Raw genomic sequence first — 7,433 nt, 5'->3', positions numbered from 1 at the left:
GTCAGGAAGAAATGAGGGCAGAATGATTTTCACAGTGCCCTTGCTGTCTCTGTACTAATCACTTTGATGGTCCAGGAGCTCATGGGTCTGCTCATGGGTCCACCCATGGGTCCCACCAAGTGGACCAAGGGCAGAGAAGTGGTGGGCTAACAACTATTCTGCCTCGTCAATGAAATCTGGAAGAAAGCTTGATTTCCCATTTCTCTTTTCTTTTTACCTAGGGATTGAATGGCTTGCCACATGTGTGATTCTTTCCAGCCTTCACACCCGTGTTAGCCCTTTTCCAGAGAAGAAATTCTCACTGAGCACTTACCATACATCATGGACCATGCCAGGTGCTTTTCAAACGTCCTTTAGCCTTCATGAACATCTGGTAAGTGTCCATATCCTCATGTGACTCAGAGGAAACTGGCTAAGTAACTGGGCCAGTATCACAGAACCAAAGAACACTGCAGCCCAGAACTGGAACCCAGCTGAAATTTATTCAAAGATCATTTTTTTTTTTCTATTACACCACTCCGATTTAATATTCGAGCTCTCCTATTAACACTACTTTTTGGTTTCAAAACAATCACTAATGCTTATTGGATGACATAGAATTATTCCACCATGTTATAACAAAGAGGAAGATTTACATAAAACAGAATTAGAGTACTGCTCTTGTGTGTTGCTATGTTGCCTTTCCCAGGAGGAGAATCACTTTAACAGGAGAAACAAATCTGGGCTATGGAAGGGCTTTTAAACATGTGGATGAATTCTCATCTGGGAATGTCATTCCTTTCTGAAATTCTCCTAACTTCACAATGGTTTTGGCTTATAATTGACCAAATGAAGAATTTTTGTGCTAACAGGAAATGTAGACCCTGGAATGAAAACGGCATCGAGTGCGACCTCACGAGATCAAGTCCAGGCTCATTTTTGTACAAAGAATATAGGGAGCATTTGTAAGCCCTGAGCAGCTGATAACACTTGACAGAAGGCAGAGATAGGATCCTAGGGATGTGGAAAACCACTGGAAGGACGTGGAGCTCAGTGGGTCCTGGAGTGTTATCTGCCCCGGTCTCTAAAGAAGCCAGATATGAAAGTTTCAAGGATAAAATTGAGAGTGAAGAGTGACACACAATCTTAGAAGCCTTTGCATGAGGCATAAAAGGAGTATTTCTGACATCGTACCAGCAACCTCATAAACAGGGAGGGAGAAAAGTGAAACCGAAGACTATTTTGCCACCTCCTTTAAACCTACTAACAAGAGGCCAAGAACCTTTGGTCAAAAATATCCTAACTTTGGGGCGCCTGGGTGGCTCAGATGGTTAAGCGTCTGCCTTCGGCTCAGGTCATGATCTCAGGGTCCTGGGATCGAGCCCCGCATCAGGCTCCCTGCTCAGCGGGAGGCCTGCTTCTCTCTCTCCCTCTACTACTCCTCCCTGCTTGTACTCTCTCACTCTCTCTGTCGAATAAATAAATTAAAAAAAAAAAAATCCTAACTTTGCAGTAGCCCCGTACACTGTCCTCCAGCGAGTAGTTTTCCACCCAAACGTAATTATCTGCAGACAGCTTAGAAGCTTCATTGGTCAGAAAAGCGCTCAGATCACAGCTATATTTTCTTATCTTGATGGCCAAGTCTTAGAACCCTTTGAAATGTTGCAGTCATGGCAGTAAGAGAAACTATAGAAGACAAAATGTGGATTTCATTAGGGAGTTGGGTTTTTTTCCCCAGACCCTCAAAGGTCTCTGTTGGAGCCTCTCACCTGGTAGCACAAAAGCTACTAAATCTCTTGAATGAAAGGGTCAGGTGCGAGCTGTGTAAGCACGAAGCCCTGCTAAGCCCTGCTCAGACCACCCAGCTCTCCAAAGGGGGGGAGCAACACCAGATTCAGACAAGATAAGAAGCTGCTGTCCTAGGTTACCCGGCCCAGGGAGACAGCCTTCCAGAGAGTTACAGGAGCCCATTGTGAGGAATGACTGTGTGCTCTGCAAAGGTAGAATTTGTCTAACTCACTCTACCGGTGGTCTTGGTTTCTGAGGAGAGAAAGACAGGTTAAAAGATATTTTTGAAAAATGTTAAAAAAAAAAAAAAGAAGAAGAAAAGAAAAGCAGGAAGCCAAATCTTTGGGCCTGTTTTCAAAACGCAAATGCTACAAAGCTCCCATTCCCCCTTGTCTGTGTTTAGAAGACTGAGCCATGTCCGCCAATGTCAGAGTATCAGAACTGGAAAGTTGGGGTGCCTGGGTGGCTCAGTCGTTAAGCGTCTGCCTTCAGCTCAGGTCATGATCCCAGGGTCCTGGGATCGAGCCCCACGTCGGGCTCCCTGCTCGGCAGGAAGCCTGCTTCTCCGTCTCCCACTCCCCCTGCTTGTGTTCCCACTCTCGCTGTGTGTCTCTCTGTCAAATAAATAAAATCTTAAAAAAAAAAAAAAAAGAACTGGAAAGATACTCAAACTCATTTAACTCAACCCTTTCCTTTTATTGGAGGAGGAAGTGAAGTTTAGAGAGATTAGCTGGCTCACCCAAGATTGGTTAGCAACAGCTAAGACTTGAAACAGCATGAGGACAAGGGCTCTGTCCACACATTGATCTTTCTGGAGTCCCGGGAAAGTAGCACGGAGCCTGGCACGTAGCGGGCACCCACAAACATTTGGAGTGAGGAGAGGTGGAAAAAGGAAGGGACACTGATGACCACATCCTATTTTCTCTTTCCTGTAAACATACAATGGCATAAAACATCATCGAGGATGGGGATGGAGGCTGTTATTACCTTCATATGTTGTCAAATGAGGACCTCAGCATAATGGAGGAATCACTTCCTGTTTCTCCCAATCCCTGTGGGTTGGTCTAATCCAAACTCAGTTTCTAGGAATTGCTCCTGAACAGTCCCAAGAAATAATCCAGCTCAGTTCAGCCCCACTCGGCCTAGCCCATCCCCAGAAGCAGAGTATCCCTGGGAGGCTGATAAAGAATTGAGAACCGCCCTGGGTTGAAAGTTTCTAAGATGAACATTGCTTGGCCATGTGCGGTCAGGTCAGACCACACATCCCAACACATGGAGGTGGGTACATGGCATGCAAGCACCTTTGCCCAACTCCCTTCCTCACTCGTGGGAATGGAAAGGCGAAGATGGAAAAAAGAGCAAGGAAATAAAGATGAGGTTGGTGGGAAAGCTGGTCAAAAGCCCTGGTTTATCAGCCAAGCAAGCAAAGCCATGTCGCATATAACTTATGTTCAACATCAGCTGAAATTCAAGTTTATCATTTAGATATGAGGTTTCACATTAACCAAGTACGGGACAAGAATTTAATTGCCCAGGACAACACAGAGCAGCGCTTATCCAAATGTGATCTCACCTGCTTCAGAATCACCTGGGTAAATTCTCGGCCCCTCCCCAGGCCTAAAACCCTTCGGTGGGGCGGGGGGGGGGGGGGGTGCCCTAGGCACCTGCCTTTCAGCAAGGACCCAAGTGGTTCCCATTCACACTAAGTTTTGAGAATTCCTGATAGAGAGAAAGACCAAGGGTAGTTACCGTTTTCCTAGAATCCTACTGAAGGCACTTTTACCAAGTATAGGCAGGGGACTGCAAAGCAATTCTTCAGGCTTTAACTAGAGTCAGGAATGGTGCTGTCAGTTTTCTGGAGCAGAAACCTGAGGAGCATTTGGATCACTAGGTCTAGTCGGCGAAGCGGTCGTGAAGAGGTTAATCTCTCCAGCAAGATTCCCAGGCCATAATCTCCAACCAGCCCCCGGAAATGCTCTTTTTAAGCTTTGTAATTCACACCAGGCAACAAGACTAAGCACAAGAGTCCAAAAAAAAAAAAAAAGCAGAAAGGAAAATTAAATGCCTTGAAAATTACTTCTGTGATCCAGATGAAAACTAAAAGAAACTATTCAGTACAGCACCAAAGTCTCTGGACCGAATCTGGGTAATGTGCAAAAAAGAACTTAAACATCAGTCCCAAACTTCAGAACAAAATGATTTCTTTGCCTCTCCAACACTCCCTCTCATCCCCATAAAAATAGAAATCATGCTTTTAAAAATATATCTCCAAGTAGAACTAAATCAAAGCCAGGTATCCAAAACTCATCTCATGCAAATTTCTCTCTCTTTATACCATGAGGAGATTATTCGTCGTGTTAATTTTTTCATCATTTCCCTTTGCCATTTCATGTAGCTGAGAAGAAACATCCTGATCTGGGGTGGTGGTGGTGAGGGTGGATTACAAAATTTAAAATGGTGATTTCGTTGGTGAGTGCCATGGGGATGGATTCGGAAGAGAGTTATAAATTGTGTTGCATAATAGAGACTCCCATTGTGGGCATATGGGTTTTTAACAGTGCAAACAGCCACCCTTCTGAGTTGACATGAGAATTAAACTTTTGCAAGCGGACTCTGAAAACCCTTCTTGCGAGGATACTTGAAGTGAACTCTACCACGCAAACCAACCACCTCGGGAGCATTCTGCTAACAGAACATTCGCAGTCAAGATGAGAGGAAGTACGTAAAGCAGATACTTACAGGTAGTGGTTTTCCTTTCCAAGCTAAAAAGCTAGAAACTCTGGGCCCCGGGGCAGGCGGGGAAGAGTCACTGACCCGGTAATCTCTGGTTTAAAGGGCTGTGAGAGGAAGGGGGAGGAACAAGATCCCAGGAAAGGAAAGAGAGCTGAAATTCCAGTCTTTCAGGTCAGCTGAGTGTGAGCTTTCTTTGTACTAGAAATCCCTTAACCCACCCAACGGGAAAACATAGACCTGAAGTTCACATACTCACTCCACTGTCCTTGCTGGTCCTGTCCAAGGCGGCGGCGGCGGCTGCTTCGGCTTTGGAAACTTCCCGACTGCCAAGCCTCAGGACTCCCCCTGCGGAGGGCATGATAAAGGATGCGTGCAGAGCTTGCGGGGGAGCCCGACCTCCCTGGCGGAGAGCCAGGGCTCCCCAGCCCCTTCTGCTGGTTGGGCCCGCAGGGACCAAACTGAGCTTTTGTTAATAAGGTCGCTTGCTCGGCTCCCTAGCCTCTCGCCAGCCTCCCCTACCACTATTAGTTCTGTACGAAGTGCTCTGCCGCTGGCTGAGCCGAAGCTGCCGCTCCCGCCCGCCGCACACACGCACACACACGCACACACGCTTGCACACACGCTCGCACACGGCATGCACACAGCCACCCAAACACACCGCACACAGGCGCACACGGGCTACCCACACACAGACCCACACTCACAGGCGTGCACGCATTCACACGCGCGAGTATGTGTGCACACTCACACATGCCACACACGCGCGCACGAGCCCCCACCCACAGTCATCCTCACACACCCACACATGCTCACGAACGCCCGCCGCGTGCATACGCACACACTTCTTTCCCCGGACCTTCAAACTCTTCAAACACTTTTCTCTCCCTGAACCTCTTTTCTTGAAACACACGCCTTCCTCCCCGGAAAGGTTTTTATTCAAATTCAGACAAGATGCTCCGCACTCCGCAAGGAGGAGGAAAGGGGAACTGGCCCCTTCGGACTTTTGTCACAGCCTTTAAAGAAAAAGAGGAGCTTCTGTTTGTAAGCCCCACCTTCGTTGTTCAGCCTACAAGGCTTTTCCCGTGTTTGGATGCTTTGTAAAAAGTCACAAAAATTCCCGTCATCTCATCTCATTTACATAGAGTGCATGACCCCGCCCACTGAGACACAGCCCAGGTCATGAAACGGCCCCCGCAGAAATTCATTTCATTAAACTTGTCAGGGTTCAGTGGGCGGGGGAAAGTCTTGCTCCCTAACAACTGCATAATAAAATGCCTTCCTGTATTTCATTTCCACCAGCAAAAAATAAAAAAAAAAGTAATGGCATGCCATCTGTCCCAACTTTTAAATTGACCATAAATAGAGAAGTTCAAGTGTTATCTCACTTTGGGGAAAATGTTTATATTGAGACATGTCTGGTTGTTCTAAACTTTAGCCAAAAGCACAAGGCCCTGTAAACCCAGTTCCCCCTAGACTGTGGTTCCCCGTCACAAGGTGACAAGCCATACTCCCTTCCTTGGAAACAATGAGAAGAGAGAAGGAAAGTGAAAAGAAAGGAAAGCGTATGAGGAAGGAAGGAAGGAGAGAGAGAGAGAGAGAGAGAGAGAAAGAAAGAAAGAAAGAAAGAAAGAAAGAAAGAAAGAAAGAAAGAAAGAAAGAAAGAAAGAAAGAAAAAGAAAAAGAAAAAGAATGCAAGAGAGAAAAATTATTTCATTTTACAACATGCTTTACAGATACTTTAGGAAGGAGGGGTACATATACACTTACTCAAAGTCACCAGAACTTTAAAATTTTCAAGAATCTCTCGATTCAGGACACCTGGGTGGCTCAGTCGTTTAAGGGTCTGCCTTTAGCTCAGGTCATGATCCCAGGGTCCTGGGATTGAGTCCCATGGGTCTCCTTGCTCAGCAGGGAGACTGCTTCTCCCTCTGCCTGCCACTCCCCCTCCTTGTGCTCTCTCTCTCTCTCTGACAAATGAATAAATAAAATCTTAAAAAAAAAAAAAAGAGGAATCTATAGTTTCACCCCATTTGCTCTGATAATGGATGAAACCTGTTGAAGAAACACGAGGCTCTCCATAAGTAAACAAAAATTGTTTGCTAAACAATTATTAGTAAACAAAATATAGTGACAATGTATGACTCGTGTACTAATCTCGAAAGGGCAAAAAATAAAGCTTTAATGATAAGTTAGGAATCACAGTGTGATAGATGATTTTTGTTCTCAGACTGAATTTAAAAATTTACCAGGCTTGTGAATATCTTAACCACAAAGAAATGAAGATGATCGTAACTACTACTAGTTGAGATCCAAAATCCATTTGATAAAGGAATGATAGTAGGTAGTTTCGTCGATATGCTTCTCTTAACATCTGGGTTAAATAAAGTTTATGGATTAGTCAAGAAACAGAAATAAATGTTTTACATCACTTCTATGGGGGGAAAAATACGTTCAGCATTCTAAGCAAAAAATAACAAAGTTAAATTGAAACGTATTTCAGAATGTCTGCAGGAAATGTAATTTTCTTTAAGTTAATCAGCATATGTATGATGCTGGGTCTAATGTTTTGCTGAACATATTCTAGAATAGACAGACATAGAGTTCGGCTAGCCAAAATATCTTGAAATCTGAAGTACCTGCTTATACAAATAAGTCTCGCTCTCTTAAATTTCCCACAAATGGATGGGGGCTGTTAAAATAATACAATTATCAACTTCAATAAAGTACTCCTTGAAAAGCTGAAATGCAAAGCCAAATGCTTAAAAAGAACAAGCAAAGGAACAACAAAGAATCTCTCCCCTAAAAGCATGTGATATTGTGCTGGAACAAAATGCATTTTAAAGAAATCATTCTATTTCTAACCTTAGGGTTGGAGTGATGTGTAAAACATAAAATATTTTGGAGATTAGCATTGCCTTTTGGATTGTAACATG

The 7,433-nt window shown here is 44.6% G+C and overlaps 1 long non-coding RNA gene across 1 annotated transcript; it reads right to left on the bottom strand.

Moving 5' to 3' along the window:
* Nucleotides 1–568: 568 nt before the first annotated feature.
* LOC145719287 (uncharacterized) lies at nt 569–5,958 on the bottom strand. The gene is made up of 2 exons (XR_014142290.1): nt 5,357–5,958; nt 569–4,845 (listed from the first exon to the last, which is right to left on the bottom strand). It is a non-coding gene; the product is annotated as an uncharacterized LOC145719287 (long non-coding RNA).
* Between the last annotated feature and the right edge of the window lie 1,475 nt (nt 5,959–7,433).

This window comes from Leptonychotes weddellii, unplaced genomic scaffold, assembly GCF_054177405.1.
Source record: "Leptonychotes weddellii isolate Sample4059 unplaced genomic scaffold, ASM5417740v2 HiC_scaffold_3712, whole genome shotgun sequence".
Classification (NCBI taxonomy): Eukaryota; Metazoa; Chordata; class Mammalia; order Carnivora; family Phocidae; genus Leptonychotes; species Leptonychotes weddellii.
Note: the sequence above shows the minus strand (reverse complement) of the source record. Positions and strands in the feature narration are given on the sequence as shown.